Source organism: Syngnathoides biaculeatus, chromosome 14 (genome assembly GCF_019802595.1).
Source record: "Syngnathoides biaculeatus isolate LvHL_M chromosome 14, ASM1980259v1, whole genome shotgun sequence".
NCBI classification, from domain to species: domain Eukaryota; kingdom Metazoa; phylum Chordata; class Actinopteri; order Syngnathiformes; family Syngnathidae; genus Syngnathoides; species Syngnathoides biaculeatus.
The window spans coordinates 2,706,653-2,725,797 of NC_084653.1; the positions used below are offsets into that span (position 1 = coordinate 2,706,653).

Consider the following 19,145-nt stretch of genomic DNA (forward strand, 5'->3'; position numbering starts at 1 on the left):
TTGAGATGCAATGTATGGCAAAGGTAGATGTAGCCAAGCTAAATAGATGGAAAGAATGCTTTGAGAAGTTGATGATTGAAGAAAATGAGAGAGAAGGAAGCGTAGAAGAGGCAAGTATGAAGGACCAGGAAGTGGCAATGATTAATAAGGGGAAAATGGAAAGGAAGTTGGTCCTGATGACATACCTGTGGAGGTATGGAAGCAATTTGTAGAGGTGGCTGTGAAGTTTTTTTGACCAACTTATTCAACAGAATACTCGTGGGCGAGAAGATGCCTGAACAATGGAGGAAAAATGTGCTACTTCCCATTTTTTAAAAATAGGCGATGTGCAGAGCTGTGGGAATTATCGAGGAATAAAGTTGATGAGCCACACAATGACGTTATGGGAAAGATTACTGGAGGCTAGACTCAGGACAGAAGTATCTGCAAGCAACAGAATGGGTTTTATGCCTAGAAAAAGTACCACGGGTGCATTATTTGCCTTAAAGATGTTAGTGGAAAAGTACAGAAGATGTCAGTAGGAGCTACATTTGTCTTTGTGGATTTAGAGAAAACCTATCACAGATTACCAAGAAAGGAACTGCGGTACTGCATGTGTAAGTCTGGTGTGGCAGAGAAGTATGTTAAAATAGTACAGGACATATATGATGGCAGCAGAACAATGGTGAGGTGTGTCAGACAAATTTAAGATGGAGGTGGGACTGCATCTGGGATCATTTCTGAGCCCCTTCCTGTTTGTGGTGGTAATGGATAGGCTGACAGATGAGTTTAGACTGGAATCCCCTTGGACCATGATGTTCGCACATGATATTGTGATATCCAGTGAAATCAGGGAGCATGCAGAGGAACAATTAGAAAGATGGAGACATTCACTGTAAAGGAGAGGAATGAAGATTAGCCGAATCAAAACAGAATATATGTGCATAAATGAGAAACGTGGAGGGGGAAGAGTGAGGCTACAGGGAGAAGCAATCGCGAGGGTGGATGACTTAAAATACTTCAGGTCAACAATACAAAGCAATGGTGAGTGTGGTAAGGAAGTGAAGAAATGGGTCCAAGCAGAATGGAACAGCTGGCGGAAGGTCTCTGGTGTTCTATGTGACAGAAGAGTATCCACTAGGATGAAGGGCAAAGTTTATAAAACAGTGGTGAGGATGGCCATGATGTACAGATTAGAGATGGTGGCATTGAAGAGACAACAGGAAACAGAATTGGAGGTGGCAGAAATGAAGATGCTCAGGTTCTCGCTTGGTGTGAACAGTTTGGATAGGATTACAAATTAGCTCATTAGAGGGACAACCAAAGTTGGATGTTTTGGAGACAAGATTCGAGAGAGCAGACTTCGATGGTTTGGACATGTTCAGAGGCAAGAGAGTGAGTATATTGGTGGAAGGGTGCTGAGGATGGAGCTGCCAGGCAAAAGAGCAAGAGGAAGACCATAGAAAAGGTTTATGGATGTTGTGAGGGAGGACATGAGGACAGTGGGTTTTAGAGGAGGATACACGAGATAGGCTCAGATGGAAAAAGATGACACGCTGTGACGACCCCTAGTGGGACAAGTCGAAAGAAAAAGAAGGGATCATAGTTTTCTGATATAATTGTCTCCAGATTTATAGGAATATTAACCCATAAATATTTTATTGTTTTTGAATTCCAATTTACGTTGTTCTTCCTTGAGGGGCTGGCTAGGAGAATAAGTTGTGTTTTAAATTTATAAACTGATACTAGGTCATATTCTCTGAGAGTTATGAGTAATTCTGGGAGGGATTTGGATGGGTGTCCCAAATATATCAGAATATCGTCTGCAAACAGAGCAATTTTATGTTCTTTATCTGTCACCTTGATGCCCTTAATCTTCTCATTCTGTTTGATCCATTGACTAAGTGGCTCGATCAAAAGATCAAACAACAGTGTTGAGAGAGGGCCACCCTGACGACAACCCCTCTCCAGTTCAAAGCCACTGGATCGTCCTCCGTTGAGTTGTACTTTAGCAATTGGTTTGTAATAAAAGGCTCATATGGTCTTAGTAACATAATTATGGAATTGGAATCTCTTTTGTATCTTATATATAATTTAAAAAAAAGCCAATCGGTGGAATCAAACGCTTTCTCCGCATCAAGCCCTAATAGGACAGCATCTAATCTGTTCTTGTTAATGTGGTTAATTACATGTAATGTTCTCCTGACATTGTCTTGTGTTTGTCTTTTGTTTAATGAAACCTGTTTGATCCAACTGTATAATATGTGGGAGTATTATTTCAAGGCATTTTGCTAAAATTGGAGTAAAATCTTTATAGTCCACGTTCAACAAGCTGATTGGCCAATAATTAGAGCATTCCACTGTATCTTTCCTTTCTTTTGGTATTACTGTAATAATAATTTAACTCCAAGATGGAGGAATTTCTCCTTTTCTCAAGACCTAGATAAATGTTCTAAGCAACAGTGGGGATAACATATCTTTAAAGGTCTTATACCACTCTCCTGTAAACCCATCAGAACCTGGGGTTTTGTTGGGTTTTAATCTAGAGATTGCCTTTTGAAGTTAATCTGTGGATATATCGGCCACTCATTTTATTCTGGTCTTCTGCGATTGTTGGGAGACAGAGTGGTAGAAGCAGAGATTCAGGTGAGTTATCCACTTTGCACTCCATCTCTGTATAAAGTTTTTGGTAATATTTTTCAAAGGTATTATTAATATCCTGAAGTTTGTATTTCATTTCTTTAGTAAATGGGTCTTTAGTTTTGTATATTGCCCTTTCTGCTTGTTGGTTTCTCAACCTATAAGCCAATATTTTGGCTGCTTAACTACCTACTTCGTAATGCCTCTATCACGTCCCATCGGAAACGAGAGTAGGACCCAAATGCAGGAACTCGGAAGACGCAAGGTAGTTCAAGAAGAGACACGTTTATAATATGCAGAGGTAGGGGATCGAGCCGGCAGTCGGGTGCAGCAGCGGTAGTTGTGACGTCTGGCAAAGAGAACAGATGAGCGGACAGGCAGCAGTCGGTACACGGGGAAACAATCAACGCAGGCAGAAGTATCAAGGAGTCAGGCTTACAAGGTTGGTCGGAGAACGGACGAAGGTCGGTACACACAGGTTCAATCAGGAATACGAGAGTGCTGGAACGGGACATAAACCTCAACAAACTGGCGGAGGACCAGTCGTCACCGGGTCCTATATATACAGGGGATGATCAGCCCGCATGAGGCGCAGGTGTGTGCCTCCCAATTAGCGCAGCCGCGCGGGCACCCGCACAGCTCGTGCTGAAGCGGCAGGATCATGACAGCCTCTGTTTAAAAAAAAAAAAAAAAAAAAGATTTTTCTGAATCTCTGTATCATAGATTTCCGTTATCTGGTTTTTGTTTCCCTGATTCTCCAACTAGTTTCCATCTGAGTGTCTTTTTTATGTTTTTTTTTTCCAGATCTTCCAATTAATTTTCTAGTTTATTCAATTTTTTTTGTTTTTAACTTCTTATGAAGTGCCAGTTTAGCAATGATCTTCCCTCTCAAGTCAGCTTTACCTGCATCCCAGATCATGAGAGGGGAGATATCCCATTATCATTGTCCGACGGGTATAATTTTATGTCTTCTTCGAGTTCTTCTTTCATTTTCCCTTTAAATACATTTAAATTAAGCTTCCAAGAAAACGGGTTTTGACTTTTTTTTTTTTTTTAAGTTTAAGTCCAAAAAAAGTGGTCTGTGGTCTGAAAGATCCAATTTTCCAGGACTTTACAAAACCAATATCTTGACTATACATAAAGAAATAGTTTTATGTGGTGGAGAATAAAAGGTATAATCTCTGGTCGTGGGGTTTAACTCCATACATCGCAAATGCCCATCTCTCTTGTAATCTTGTCCACTATTTTTTTTTTTTATATGGTATTGTTTTGTGTCTGACTTCATCTTGATATATCCCATTTTGGATTCAATCTCAAATTGAAATCCCCTCCTTTAAATATTCTGAACAGTCCATAATTTATATTTACTCAGTCCTATATATTTTGTTAATAATGTCATAGAAGTAACCCAAATGTTATAGTGATGGTGAATTTTTTTTTTTCCCCCTCATTTTCTATTATATATTTTTCCCCCAATCGCCATCACCTTGCCTCTTTACCATAAACAATTCTTTGTCCCAATAAAATAAAATTTACTGGTCAGTCCGGCTGAAGATGTCCAGTTTCTTTTTATAGCCTTCCCTTAGCTTCTCGGCTTGCCGTGTCCATTCTCTCAGGATTCGAGGTCTGCTCTACATCAAGTTGTTGACTCTGTCAACCCAGCTTGCTGGAGGTTGATATATCGCCACAAACATACCTCTCTTCATAATGTATTTTGTAGCCTCCTCTGCTGAGTTGTACATGGCTGTTTCTCCCTCGGAGAACACCCTCATTCTCCCTGCGAAAGGAGTTTGGATCCGATATTGTTCTCCTGAAGCACCCTCTTCAGCTCCGCGTACTTCCGGCGCTACCTCAGTATCTCCGGTGCGTAATCATGGTCCACAAACACTTTTTTACCTTGATGTAAAAGTTCTCCACATTTGTTTCAAGATTTCCTATTTAGCTTTGCTGCTTTAGAATTTCATGACAATAGATCTTGGTGGTGCATCTGGTGGGGGATTTGGTCCTGTCACGTGGTGAGTGCGTTCGATCCTCAGATCTTTAGGGTGTGGCAAATGCAAGTGTTCTTTCAAAAGATTCTCCACAAATATCGTCATTGACCCAGAATTTTTTTCCGACCACTCCGCTACGCCATGAATTCTTATATTTTCCCGTCTTGCTCTTCCCTCTTTGTCAACCTGTAACTTTAGCAGCTCTCTCAGAGCTTCCTCAAGTCCTTGCACTCGTTCCTCTGCGGTTGCGCTTCTCTGTTTGCCTTCATCCAGTCTGTTGTGTATGACATTAATATCCTCTCATATTCTCCGGAGAGTTTCTGCACTTTCTCTCAAACTCTATTTCTTGCAGTATGGTTAGCAAGTTAGCCATACCTCCTTCACATTGTAGCATTAGCTCCTCCGGCTCTGAATGAATAGCATTTGCTACATCGTCATTGACGGGTTCTTCCTCGCCTTCTGTCATCTGTGGGACGACTTTCTTCTTTTGTTTGGGCATAATATAAACACCTCTTTGTCTTTTTTAATTCACGTGTGGAGTAAAAACCAAAAGTATATGGCATTTATAAATTAAAACTTTAACAGGATGGGGAGCTCTCTTATTTTGTGGTCTACAGCACGGCTGCTCAACCGGAACTCCTGCACCTCAAACTCTCCTTTGAATTGAATGTCTATTGACCTCTTGAAAAATGTCTGTCTCAGTCTGTGAAGTGTCAATAAATTATGACTATGTTATTAGGCAACAACTCCATACTTGGGTACAACAATTCAGCAAGTTATTTTAAGGTCTGGAGATTCCATCCCTAAGCATACCCGCAACTTTATATCTGCGGGCATGACTGACCACACCCGTAGATTTTTCTGATGTGATTGTGTAACACCAGCAGTAACTCGTGATCACTAGGAACGCAGCTCCATCCCCCGAAGCAGAGCATTGCCAGCTCTTCAGAAGAAACAATTGAGTAACATTATGTATCAGCATGTGTGTAGTGTGGAGCAAGAGCTCCGCGAACAGCTCTGCAAAAGTGAAAGTTTCTAGGGCTTCTTAACAGTGTTATCACTTGCACACCTTACTCTTTTTGGGAGTTATACCAGAACTAATTTGTAAAAGAAAAAAATATTAAGATACCTGAAAAATGTGAAGCACATAGCAAATGACATGAGAGAAACCACAACTGAATGTTACATGTGAATCCCAGAATGCCAAAAGTTTTTAACCCAAGCAATATTTACCCATGTTAAACCCATCCATTTTCTTAGCCACCTATCCTCACAAGGGTCATGAGAGTGCTGAAGCCTATCAAAGCTATCTTCGGGCAGGAGGTGGGCTACACCGTGAACTGGTTGCCCAGCAATCGCAGGCAATGTCAAACCCATACATCCATATTCTGAGCCGCTTTTCCTCACAAGGGTTGCAGGAGTGCTGGACCCTATCCCAGCTGTCATCAGGCAGGAAGCATGGTTCACCCCAAACTGGTTGTGAGCCCCTCAAAGGGCCTATAGAGACAATCAACAGTCACACTCACAATCACACCTAAGGGTAATTTAGAGTCTTCAATTAATGCATGTTTTGGGGATGTGGGAGGAAACCAGAGTGCCCGAAGAAAACCCACGCAGGCACTAGTAGAACATGCAAACCACACACAGGCAGGGCCGGGATTTGAACCCCAGTCCTCAGAACTGTGACATGACACCACACCACTACTCTTCATCTTTTTCTACTCTCGTCCTGCTTGTAAGAGCAGCACAAATCCAATGTTGAAAGTATATGTACAATGCAGGCAAATGATGTTTGTGTTATTTTTGGTATCTACTGTACTAATATCTTTAGCATCCAAGGACGGACTTAGTATGCCCATGCTCAAATCCCAGCCACACCTGTGTGCAGTTTGCATGTTCTCCCTGTGCCTGCGTGGGTTTTCTCCAGGTAATTGGGTTTCCTCCCATATCACAAAACATGCATTGATTGGCGACTCTAAATTGCCCCTAGGTGTGATTGTGAATGTGAATGGTTGTCTGTCTCCACGTGTCGTATGATTAGCTGTCAACCAGTTCATGGTGTGCCCCTTCCTCCTGCCCTATGACAGCCGGGATTGGCTCCAGCACTCCTGCGACCCTCGTGAGGATTAGTGTCTCAGAAAATGGCTGGCTGGCTGGTTGGATGGATGGATTGTTTGGCTCATCACTGACATACTGTAAGACCTTCCTCTGGGCAATGAGAGGTTAATCGGCAGGAGAAAAAAGAATATGCTCTCGTCCTTCAGGTGAGAAGCAGAGAATAAAAGAACAGGAGGATAGAGGATAGATGATACTTGGAGTCCAAGGAGTATGAAGGACGATGTGGTGGGTCGACTGTGAAATGAGGAAATTCATATTCGCAAGGACATTCAGGATGCTACGAATTTCTGTGTGTGCATTCAACACGAGTGAATGCATCATTTTATGCCAGAAAGTGGATGGGAGTAGCTCATGTATAAGGAGTTGTGCTTTACAACCAGAGGGTCATGATTTAAGTTTAGCTACAGACAAAATAAGAGTGGTTTCTTGAAGATGCTATCCTGATAAAGACCAGGCAGAACATCTACCAAATGATTTATGGTTCCTGCTATTTCTTGTTGTAATTGAATTATGTATTTAAATTCTTTATAGCTATAAATCAAATTCATATAACTGCTTTTTCACACTTTGATAATATTTTGTTTTACATTAATTACTTCCTTCACATTTTTTTCATTTTATCATTTTCTGAAAAGCATATATTAGTATGTAGAAAAGTATAATATAAAACCATATCCATGATGGAAAAGATTAGCAGCGACAGGCCCACGTAAGTGACTGTTGTTAAACAGTTGCCACAAAGCTAAGATGAATCTACTTTTGTTGCCCATTACTATAACTACTACGTATTTATTCAGAAATATCAAAGATATACATATAGATGTTTTTTTTTTCTTGCTTTGGGCTGATGCTATCATGAGGATTTTTCGTTCAGTATATTCTTCCACACTTGACTTCATCTTAAAAAATGCTGCTGCCTCAAATTTGTTAGGTGGTGGCAGCAGTTGTTATTCAATATTTTGCAGCGGAGACACTGGCTATCCATCCATCCTTTTTCTGTGTCGCTTTACCTCATAAGATTTGTAGGCGTGGTAGAGCCTTGACCATCTGACCCTGGAAGAGAGGCGGGGTTCAGTGAACTGGTTGTCAGTCAATTGCTCGGCACATATAAAAAAAAAAAAATAATAACATTTCCCGCTCACATTCACACCGACGCAAAATTTAGAGTGTTCCATTAACCTATCGCGCATGTGGTATGTAGGTGGAAACTGGTTTACAGGGAGAAAACCCACACAGGCACGGGGAAAACATGCAAACTCTACAGAGGCGAAGCTGGATTTCAACCCCAGTCCTCAGAATTGTGAGGTAGATGTGCTCGCCAGTCGATCACTGTTCCACCGCAGAGATGCCACGAACATGAAATAAGATCACACATGCAGGGGTAGTTCGCCTATTCTAAACACAGATTCCAATTGGAAATAGTTGAGATGTAAGCAGGAGCCTTGGATGTGGTCCATGAGCTCATGCTGACAAAAAGTCCTCTGGCTTGCATCATTTTTCACCAGCTTTACATTTGAAGAGTTTGTTTTCAAAACGAGACATAGGTATTTTTTTTTTTTTTTTTTCAGATTTAGGAAACTCGAGCCAAAATTATCCATTCGGAGCTGGATAATTTTGGCGCGAGTTTCGTAAATCTGAAAAAAATGCCTATGTCTCGTTTTGAAAACAAACTCTTCATTTGTTAAAGTTCCTCTTCACTTCCTCATCCATCTGTTGTTTTAATGAAGCTGTCAAGAAGCTATCATTCTCTAGTGGCGAGTTGTTCCTCACAGCATGAGGGCAAAAAGTTAGCCAGTAAGGTATTAGCAATGCATTCAACTGCAACATAAAGTTTGAGAACAGTTGAGGGAAGGAATTTCAATACTTTCAACCTCATTCCTTGTGTTTTAGCTCAGATGAAGCAAGCTTGTACACCAAATGTGGGCATTTGCTTAAAAAACTCCACAAATACACATTATATAAAAATGGAAAATTATGACAAATCACAGCATACTATGCCTTTGAATAGAATGTTATGGTCGTCATGAAGGACAAAAAGAGTGTCCGACTCTAGCTGGGCAGCAAACCATCACAACAACAAATTGATGGTATTTCAGATGAATGACAGAAAGGATTTAGTCTTACACATTACTACATTAAAACAATAAGCTTGTGATATTTAATGTTTCCACACCCTTTCTGATTTTTGGCAGCTCTTTTCTCTTGTATTAAAGCGTTTTTTTTCAACTAGAGGTCACTACAGTAATAGGTCACGGATTTATTTTTATTGGTTCACAGGTTGTAAGAGTAGAGAGGACCTGTAGCTCAGTGGTCAGAGCACTGGTTTGGTAAACCAGGGGGTGTGGGTTCGTATCTTACTGGGGCCTCCACTCCCTGAGAAGGGTTGCGTCAGGAAGGGCATCCGACACGCTGTGCTGACCCCAAAAGGGACAAGCTGAAAGAAACTTACTTTTTACAGGTTGTAAGAGTAAAATTTTATAAGGTGTTTTATTTAATGCTATTACATTTCTTTGGAAAGGGTTTTAACTCATTGTTGTTTTGATACAAACTTTGTAAATTAATGTCTGTTTAGTTCCTAAACTTATGTACTATATGTCAATATTACAGTATGGCTATATATATATATATATATATATATATATATATAGTAAGTTTATGTCACTAATTTGTGTCAGCAGAGGAGCACATAAACTCCATTGTAAAATCATTTTCACAGCTTGCAATGAAATGACAAATTATAATTATTGAGAACTAGTTATATATTATATTATCCATCCATCCATTTTCTTAACCGCTTATCCTCACAAGGGTCGCGAGGAGTGCTGGATGGTGATCCATGTCTTTATGTGGCCTGTGACTGGCAAGGCAGCACAGTGGCGCAGCTGTAAAGCATTGGCCTCACAGTTCTGAGGATCAGGGTTCAAACCCATCCCTCCCTTTGTGGAGTTTGCATGTTCTCCCTGTGCCTGCGTGGGTTTTCTTCAGGCACTCTGCTTTCCTCCTACATCCCAAAAAAGATGCCACATTAATTGGACTCTCTAAATTGCCCCTTGGTGTGCGACTGTTGTCTGTCTCCATGTGCCCTGCAATTGGCTGAGGGTGTACCCTGCCACTTGCCCGTTGACAGCTGGGATAGGCTTCAGTACTCCTGCAACCCTTGTGAGGATAGGCGGCTAAGAAAATGGATGGATGGACTGTCTAGCAACCAGTTTAGGGTGTATTCTCACTTTTCCCTGAAATCATCTGGGATAGGCTCCAGCGCCCATTGACCCTGAACAGGTTAAGCAATATTAGGAATTGGATGGAAGGATGAATATACAACACTGTATTAAAAGATATCGTTTTCAAAGTATATTTTTTACATTGTGATAAAAGATTCCTGTCCAAGCTGATTCATGCAATTTCCATATATTTAAATAGATAGTTGATCTGCGAGATTGGGCTATAAGTTACCTGGAGGCTTTAGAGTTGCATAATATTCAAGTTCCTCAAAATAGTCTGGTTTCATAAACCACAATGAAGATGTCAGATATTTTTCACTAATACAGTATCTTTGGGTGGCATGGTGGGGCAGCTGGTAAAGCGTTGGCCTCACAGTTCTGAGGATCTGGGTTCAATCCTGGCCCCGCCTCTGTGGTGTTTGCATGTTCCCCCCGTGCCTGCGTGAGTTTTCTCCAGGCACTCCAGTTTCCTCCCACATCCCAAAAACATGGATCATTAATTGGTCACTCTAAATTGCCCCTAGGTGTGATTGTGAGTGTGAGTGTTTGTCTCTATATTCCCTGTGATTGGCTGGCAACCAGTTCAGGGTGTACCCCACCTCTTGCCCACACTCCCCGCGACCCTCGTTAGGATAAGCGCAAAAGAAAATGTATGGATGGACAGTATCTCTGAAACAGAATCACTGATGATGTAGCGGTACATTCACTTTGCTTTGGTGCAAGCAGTGTGGGTTCAGTTCCCACTCAGTGATGGTGTGAATGTGAGCACAAATGGTTGTCCGCGTCTATTTGTGTCCTGTAACTGACTGGTGACCAGTTCACGGTGTAGTCTGCTTTTTGCTTGAAGTCAGGTGGTATAGGTGCCGGTCCCTATTGACTCTGAACAGGATGTGGATTCCAAAAGGTTTCAACACTTTATTTCATGCTGGCACTGTCTTATTTCTACCTATATTTAACCAAATAGATTTGATTTTATCTTAACCCATTCATGTAAAGGGTGGCAATTTTTTGCCTTATTGAGATAAAACTCTCCTAACATGTCACAATCAAGGAAATAACACTTCTTTTTCGTTTATGGTTAAGTTATATGATAACTTGAAGCAGCCATGTTGGGTCAAGAAGGAAAGGGAAATAACTTTGTACTAGCTTTGACCAATGGGTTATCCTCTCCTGAGACCAAATTATGGCTTCAGATTAAAACACTTAAATATTTTGATATAGTGAAGGATATAATGTTTGAAAATCAAGATGTCTCAAAAATGGGACACTGCCCACGAATGGGTTAAAATTTGGCTTTGCAATGAACTGTTTCAGGCTGAACTATAAAATATACATCATTTGTTTCATCTCTTATTATTTTTGTCATTTTCCTATGACGATAATTACCACATAATCTGAAGAAGGCTTTATTTATGTTTTATCAATGTTGGAGATTGATTAGGGGGGATTAAAAGCTTTTTTGTTAAATGTGTTTTGCCCAATGGGGATGAGTATGTGGTCCCTAAAGCCAGAAGTTGTTCTGGGCTGCAGTGACAGTGGTTACTTTGACGCTTGCCTGGCCACTTTCATTTATGGAGAAGAATGACCACACCATGAAAATGAGCAGAATGAGCGGGCCAAAGCAAGCAGCACATCTCAGCGACTGGAGCTCATTCTCGTCCAGGCTTGGACAGACATTCTTAACCACAGAGCTTGGAGGAAATTACAGCACAGCCTTTCATTCAACTAAGCCTTTTTCCCTCCTCCAAAACCAGAAACTTCTTTTCACTCAACACTCTCATTCTTTTTAAGTTTTTTTCTTTACCTTTGGCACCCCCTTGAGCAATCATTCTCTCGGTTCTTTTTGCGCTAGCCAACACAGCAGTCTGCAAAAACTACTAAGTATTGCTATGAGAGCAAAAATGTATGGTAATGAAATATTGTGGGGAATTCAGTCCCAGTATTGGTGAAGTAAGTCTATGAATATAGAAAACTAAACTGGCTTCATGGCTGAAACTGGACTACGTCTGGTACAGATTTGTGAGGATCCCTTGAGTTCGGTCAAGCCTTAAGAAAAACAATCATTCTTCCATTATTCTTTCAATTCAATGGCAATAAGAGGAAAGAGAGGTGACGTCTACTATGAGGTATTGACTACCCAATTTCAGTCAAAGCAATAGATTTCAGTTATTTTATTAAAGTAAAAATACATTCTGGGGAGCGTGGTAAACATGTGTTTAGCACATCAGACACAGAGTTCTAAGTTTTGAAGATCGAATTTCAGCTGTGTCCTTCCTGAGTGGTTTGTTCTTTCTCCCTGCACCTATTTACAGGGGCATCAATTACGATTTAACAAGTCAATATTTTTCTCTCTAAATATACTTCCAAACGTGTTATTGACCTGAACAATATTGGGAACAACCCAAATAATCCATATAGACAACGAAAGTGGAAGAAATAAGAATAATAAATTAAGATGTGTGTAATAATGTGAAAGGACGAGGAAAGGGAGGTGCAAAAAGGCATATAAAGCCAATACAACACCTAAAAGCTATCGATAATAAAACAGAAATCCAGCTCCATGTCAGCGCACATTAATTACCTGCTGGTTGAGATCTAATTTATGGACTAAAAAAAGGTTTCATTGCCAAGGTCTGAGTCAAGAACATCGCATGATGAGTAAGAGCAGAGAGGGGTCTGTGTCAAAACCTCTTCTTTTCCTTTCAGCTTGTCCCGTTAGGGGTCACCACAGGGTGTCATTTTTTTCCATCTAAGCCTATCTGGTGCATTCCCTCTCTAACACCCACTGTCCTCATGTCCTCCCTCACAACATCCATCAACCTTTTCTTTGGTCTTCCTCTCGCTCTTTTGCCTGGCAGCGACATCCTCAGCACCCTTCTACCAATATACTCACTCTCTCGCCTCTGAGCATGTCTACACCATCAAAGTCTGCTTGTCTCCAAAACATCCAACTTTGGCTGTCCCTCTAATGAGCTCATTTCTAATCCTATCCAACCTGTTTACTACAAGCGAGAACATCAATATCTTTATTTCTGCTACCTCCAGCTCTGCTTCCTCTTGTTTCTTCAGGGCCACCTTCTCTAATCTATACATCATGGCCAGCCTCACCACTGTTTTATAAAGTTTGCCCTTTATCCTAGCGGAGACTCTTCTGTCACATAGAACACCAGACACCTTCTGCCAACTCTTCCACCACTAATCATTGCCACTTCCTGGTCATTCATGCTCGCCTCTTCTCCTCTACCTTCTCTACAATTTTCTTCATTCATTAACTTTTCAAAGTACTCTTTCCATCTACTGAGAACACGACTGGCACCAGTCAACATATTTCCATCACTATCCTTAATCACCTTTACTTGGTGCACATCCTTCCCATCTCTATCCCTCTGTCTGGCCAAACTGTAGAGATCCTTTTCCCCTTCTTTCGTATCAAACCTGGTGTACATGTCATCATATGCCTCTTGTTTAGCCTTCACCAGCTCTACCTTTGCCCTATGGCGCATCTCACTGTATTCTTTCTGCCTCTCCTCAGTCCTCTCCATGTCCCACTTCTTTGCTAATCTCTTTCCTTGGATGACTTCCTGTATTTTGGGGTTCCACCACCAAGTCTCCTTCACCTCTTTCCTACCAGAAGACAACCCAAGTACTCTCCTGCCTGCCTCTCTGAGTACCTTGGCAGTGGTATTTCAGTCTTCCGGGAGCTCTTCCTGTCCATCTAGAGCCTGTCTCACCTCTTTGTGAAAGGCCACACAACATTCTTGCTTTCTCAACTTCCACCACCTGATTGTCTGCTCTACCTTTGTCTTCTTAATCTTCCTACCCACTAAACACCACCATCCTATGCTGTCGAGCTACACTCTACCCCACCACTACTTTGCAATCAGTAACCTCCTTCAGACTACATCATCAGTGCAAAATGTAATTAACCTGTGCGCTTCTACCTCTGCTCTTGTAGGTCACTCTATGTTCCTGTCTCTTCTGGAAATACGTGGTCAACACTGCCAAATCCATCCTCTTTGCGAATTCCACCACCATCTGCCCTTCAAAGTTCCTTTCCTGGATGCCGTACTTACCCATCACTTCTTCATTGCCCCTGTTTCTTTCGTCAACATGTCCACTGAAATCTGTACCAATCACAACTACCTCTCTCTCTCTATCTCTCTGGGATGCTGAGGACTACTTGGTCTACTTCCGTCCAGAATTTCTCTTTCAACTCGAGGTCACATCCTACCTGTGGGGCATTATTCACAATACCCTCAATTTCAAATTTCAGCCTCATCACTCGATCTGATACTCTTTTCACCTCCAAGACATTCTTAGTGAGCTCTTCCTTTAAAATAACCCCTACTCCATTTCTCTTCACATCTACTCCATGGTAAAATAATTTAAACCCTGCTCCTAAACTTCTAGCATTACTCCCTTTCCACTTGCTGTCTTGGATGCACAATACATCAACCTTTCTCCTAATCATCATATCAACTAACTCCTGAGGTTTTCACGTCATCGTCCCAAGATTCAAAGTCCCGACACACAGTTTGTAGGGTTTGTGCATGATTCTTCTTCTTCTGCCAATTAAGCCGCTTTCATCCTCTTTTTTTTGTTCGACCTACATTATCTGAATTTCTACCTGCGCCTTGCAGATTAACAGTGCCGTGGGTGGGCCGGGCCATGACCTATCTGTTATGGAATTCGTTTGATGAATGCTTATATATGTTTGGCACAGTTTTACGGCGGATTCCCTTCCTGCCACAACCCTCTGCATTTATCAGGGCTTGGGACCGGCCGACAGGACGTATAGCAATTGTGACCCCCTTCGAGCTGAAGATAGTCAAAACAAGCAATCAAATAAACAAAGTCAACACAGGAGATATACAATTCAGATACTACCTGATCTATGTTAAAGTTAAAGTCAGATAAAAGCAATCACATAAACACAGTCAGCACGTAAGGTACACAAATCACACACTATGTGTGTGAAAATATAAAGGATAAGACGATTTAAAGGATACGTGGATGGAAGGGATTCAAACCACAATGACCCTCACTCTAGTACTAGTAGTCCACGTTCAATGTTGGCTTCTCATTGGATAGTCTAGGTTATGTTGTTAAGCACGCTGGGCTAACATGGGTTGAGTAGCTTCAACGTGAAAGATATGCCACCAATTTGGGTACTAAGATGTACTAAGAAGAATTTTTTAAGTTTCCTATAAGTCCTCACGGCCCTCGTTGTACAAGTTATGTTAGTTATTCAATGTTTCTTCAACAGCATGGTTTGATCACAAACGCATCTCGTTGTTAGCCAGCTAATCTAAGGTGGTCTGGGCCAAAAAGGAAGTTTAAGTTGACGTTTCTACTTGCCCAACTTCCTACTAAGTACTCATGGTCCTTGTTGTAAACAAAAGGTAGGTTTTGCCTGTAGTGTAAGGAGAAACGTTTGATGTTAAATATTAGTTCAGCTCAGTTAAAATTTTAAAATTTGTTGTTTGCGATCTAAGCTAATCTAACTTAGGCCGAACAGCTTCAACGTGAACGATACGGCTCCAATTTGGGTACTAAGATTGCACAGATGATGATTTTAGTCCACTGAAGTCAAGCCAAGAGCATCCCACGTCGAGTGTTCACAACATTCGGTCCAAATTCAGCAGGATTTATTGAATTACAATCGGGCTGGGCAGAGCCTCCTGGTTAAGCGACTACCAGTTTGGGGACCGGAAGCAAAAGCAAAACCTGTCACAAGACCATTGCAAGTAATTGTTTTAAAACTTAAAGTTCAAGTGTCATATTATTCTATCGTTTCGTTTCAAACCATATTTAGATGATATACGGATCACTTCTAACTAACAACAGGTGCCCAGAGAGTATGCATGAGCCAGCCTGGCCGAAGCCGTCCACAGCAGACACAATTGAGTGACTTGACCAAGGCAATATTACTCTGTTTCGTTTCGAGCCATATTTAGATGATATGCAGATCACTTCTAACTAACAACAGACTCCCAGATAGTATGTATCAGACAGCCCGGCCGAAGCCGTCCACTGCAGACACAATCGAGTGAAGTGAGCGAGGCAATATTACCCTATCGTTTCGTTTCGAGTCATATTTAGATGACATGCAAATCACTTCTAACTAACAACAGCCTTCCAGGCAGTATGTATGAACTAGCCCGGCCGAAGCCGTCCGCCGCTAAAACAATTGAGTGAAGTGACCGGGGCAATAATATCGGATCGTTTCGTTTTGTTTCAAGCCATATTTAGATGATATGCAGATCACTTCCAACCAACAACAAACTCCTAGACAGTATATATGAGCCAGCCCGGCCGAAGCCGTCCACAGCCGGCACAATTGAGTTAAGTGACCGGGGGCAATATTATCCTATCATTTCGTTTCGAGTCATATTTAGATGATATGCAAATCACTTCTAACTAACAACAGCCTTCCAGGCAGTATGTATGAACTAGCCCGGCCGAAGCCGTCCGCCGCGGACACAATCGAATGAAGTGACCGGGCAATATTACCCTATCATTGTGTTTCGAGCCATATTTAAATGATATGCAGGTCACTTCTAACTAACAACAGACTCCCAGATAGTCTGTATGAGGTAGTCTGGCTGAAGCTGTCCACCGTGGACACAATTCAGTAAAGTGACCGGGGCAATATTATCCTATCGTCTCATTTTGTTTCAAGCCATATTTAGATGATATGCGGATAACTTCTAACTAACAACAGACTTTGAGGCAGTATGTACGAGATAGCCCGTCTGAAGCTGTATGCCACGGACACAATCGAGCAAAGTAACCGGGGCAATATTATCCTATTGTTTCGTTTTAAGCCATATTTAGTTTAGAATCTGGGTAATATGATAGTGTGTGGAATATGGTTAACACAAGTGGAATAGTTTGAATTGGTGAAGAAATGTGGAAGTGGGGGAGAACAAAGCAGAATAGAGTGCAATGGGGAGAATGTGTCTTGACAGTGAAATGTGGGTGAAAATTGTGAAACGTGGGTAATACAGGAATGTGGGGAATATGGGAATGTTTTCTGATGAAGTTCTGAAGAATCTTTATGTTTGAAGAGAACGATGTGAAAGTGTCATGTGAAATGTGCCATTGGAAATTAACTTTTTGGGCACATAAAAATGGATTAGTGAGTAATCAGAAGAGTAATAGTTTAGTTATGTAATAGCACGAGAAGCGGGAATTTTCCAAACACGTTGAAGTTGGAATGGATTGAATCGGATGGAGATTGTCAATGGAGAAGAGCGTCAAAAAAGTGAGTGGAATAATAACAAAATAGGATAAAAATAAAAGAGGTGGCACAGTGGCGCAGCTGTAGAACATTTGTAGGAATAATTGTGAATATAATTATCATACATCTGCTTCCAATAAAGAAATGCTTTGCTCTGCTCTAGATAACGTGGTAGCTAACTGGCAGGAGATAGCAAGAACAAAAACATCTAATCATCGGAACTGTTAGAACCAGTAGCACCTGCTGCATGTTAAAGTAATAATGACCACAGATGTACTCAGCAATCTTCCACAAACATGCACACACACACGAACAAATGAGTACACTTTGTTTCCAACTGTTTTGCTTCCCGTCTCCTTTTTGTAACATCCATGTAAATAAGGGGCGTCTTAAAACTAAATAAATCGAGGTGCTGAGGAGTGGATAATCAGAGAGTGCAGTGGTGAATTGTATGAGACAATTTAATGCTACCTTAAACCCAAATGCCATACAAAAGAGTACATATACTATGGAGGGAGTTGAAGTATTTTTCCCGAAAAAGTGTGAGGAACATTTTTTTTTTAATTATCATTATTTTTTTCTTTTACAAATACGAAAACACTGGTTGTTATTAACGAAGAATGCAGCTAACAAGATAAACTATAGTTACATCACGTGCATGGGCCCGAGGCCACTACTGCGTATCATTCCACCAGAAATCCCAACACAGTGTACCCAGGAGGTAATGATTAAAGCAACTCTTAACACCACTTGTCAGAAATGGAATGGTGTTTATCCAACAACTAAGGCAGTAAATGATAAACTGATATTTTCTACTCATGTTGCGTTGGCTAGCCTCTCCTGTGTTAGCTTTACAGGGACAGGTATTAAGTGGGAAGTCTCAACAAAACATGGTATCATGATATCCATTGACAAATAGCCCCACTGCTCCCACACAGCGATATGTGGTGGTGGTGTGTTGGTCAAAAGTTGTATGACACGCTGATAAATGCAACAGGAATGTGTGCATTGGTCTCACTGCTCTTATCTGTGACTGTGTTTCCATCCAAAGCAGAAGATATACAATTGGCCGCATCCATCTTTGGACCTCCCCTTGGTTACTCCCGAAGGCAAAGGTCCTCTTGGAAAGATGGAGATCCGACATACATTGATGCAAATGGCATTCCACGAGGCATACCAGATGAGTATAAGTTGGCTAACCAGATTGCTGCGGGATGGGAATCCATCTTGTTATGGATAACTCCAAATAAAAACGTTGACAGAATCATATATTACAATGTACAGAAACTAGGTAATTATATGGAAGTAGACTTCATTGCCATAATGGAACAACCAGCTGCAACCTCAGACATGATGTTCCAGAACCGCATAGCGGTCGACATGCTCCTGGCCGAGAAGGGTGGCAACTGCTCAATGTTCGGTGACCAGTGTTGTTTATTCCAAATATCACAGTACCTGATGGGTCACTCACAAGGGCCATTCAAGACCTCCGCACCGTGAACCACAAGATGAAGGAGCACTCTGGTGTAAAACCATCAGCTTGGTCTAAGTGGTGGGTAAAAAAAAGGTTTGGCAAATCTAAAAATTTGGTGTTCTCTGTCCTAGTTTCTATAGCTGTTTGCAGATATTCTTGCATTGTGTGGATGTTGTTGTATTCCCTGCATAAAGGTATATCCACTATTGGCACAACAGGGTAATGACAGAGATATTGTTGACCACGATGATGACGTTATGACTTCTCTTCCAGACCTGTTCTCTGATCCAGAAGATTACAAGTAATTAGTGCTATATTTTCCTCCGACTGTAAATATGTAGAATAAAGCCAAAAGGGTGATCTTTTAGATGATGTGAGGATTTGAGCAAATGGAGGATAATGTAGAAATAATTGTAAATAGAATTAAGTAACTCCTTCTGCCTGCAATGAAGAAATGCTTTGCTCTGCTCCAATTCAGT

At 41.2% G+C, this 19,145-nt stretch overlaps 1 long non-coding RNA gene across 2 annotated transcripts in view; it reads left to right on the forward strand.

The window, feature by feature from the left end:
* LOC133512246 (uncharacterized) overlaps positions 1-18,782 on the forward strand; it is an 82,291-nt gene extending 63,509 nt beyond the window's left edge. The window contains exon 4 of one of the 2 annotated variants that reach the window (XR_009798146.1): positions 18,244-18,782. This is a non-coding gene — a long non-coding RNA (uncharacterized LOC133512246). The remainder of the gene's footprint in view (positions 1-18,243) is intronic. The other variant, XR_009798147.1, reaches the window with a different exon arrangement.
* Positions 18,783-19,145: the final 363 nt, after the last annotated feature.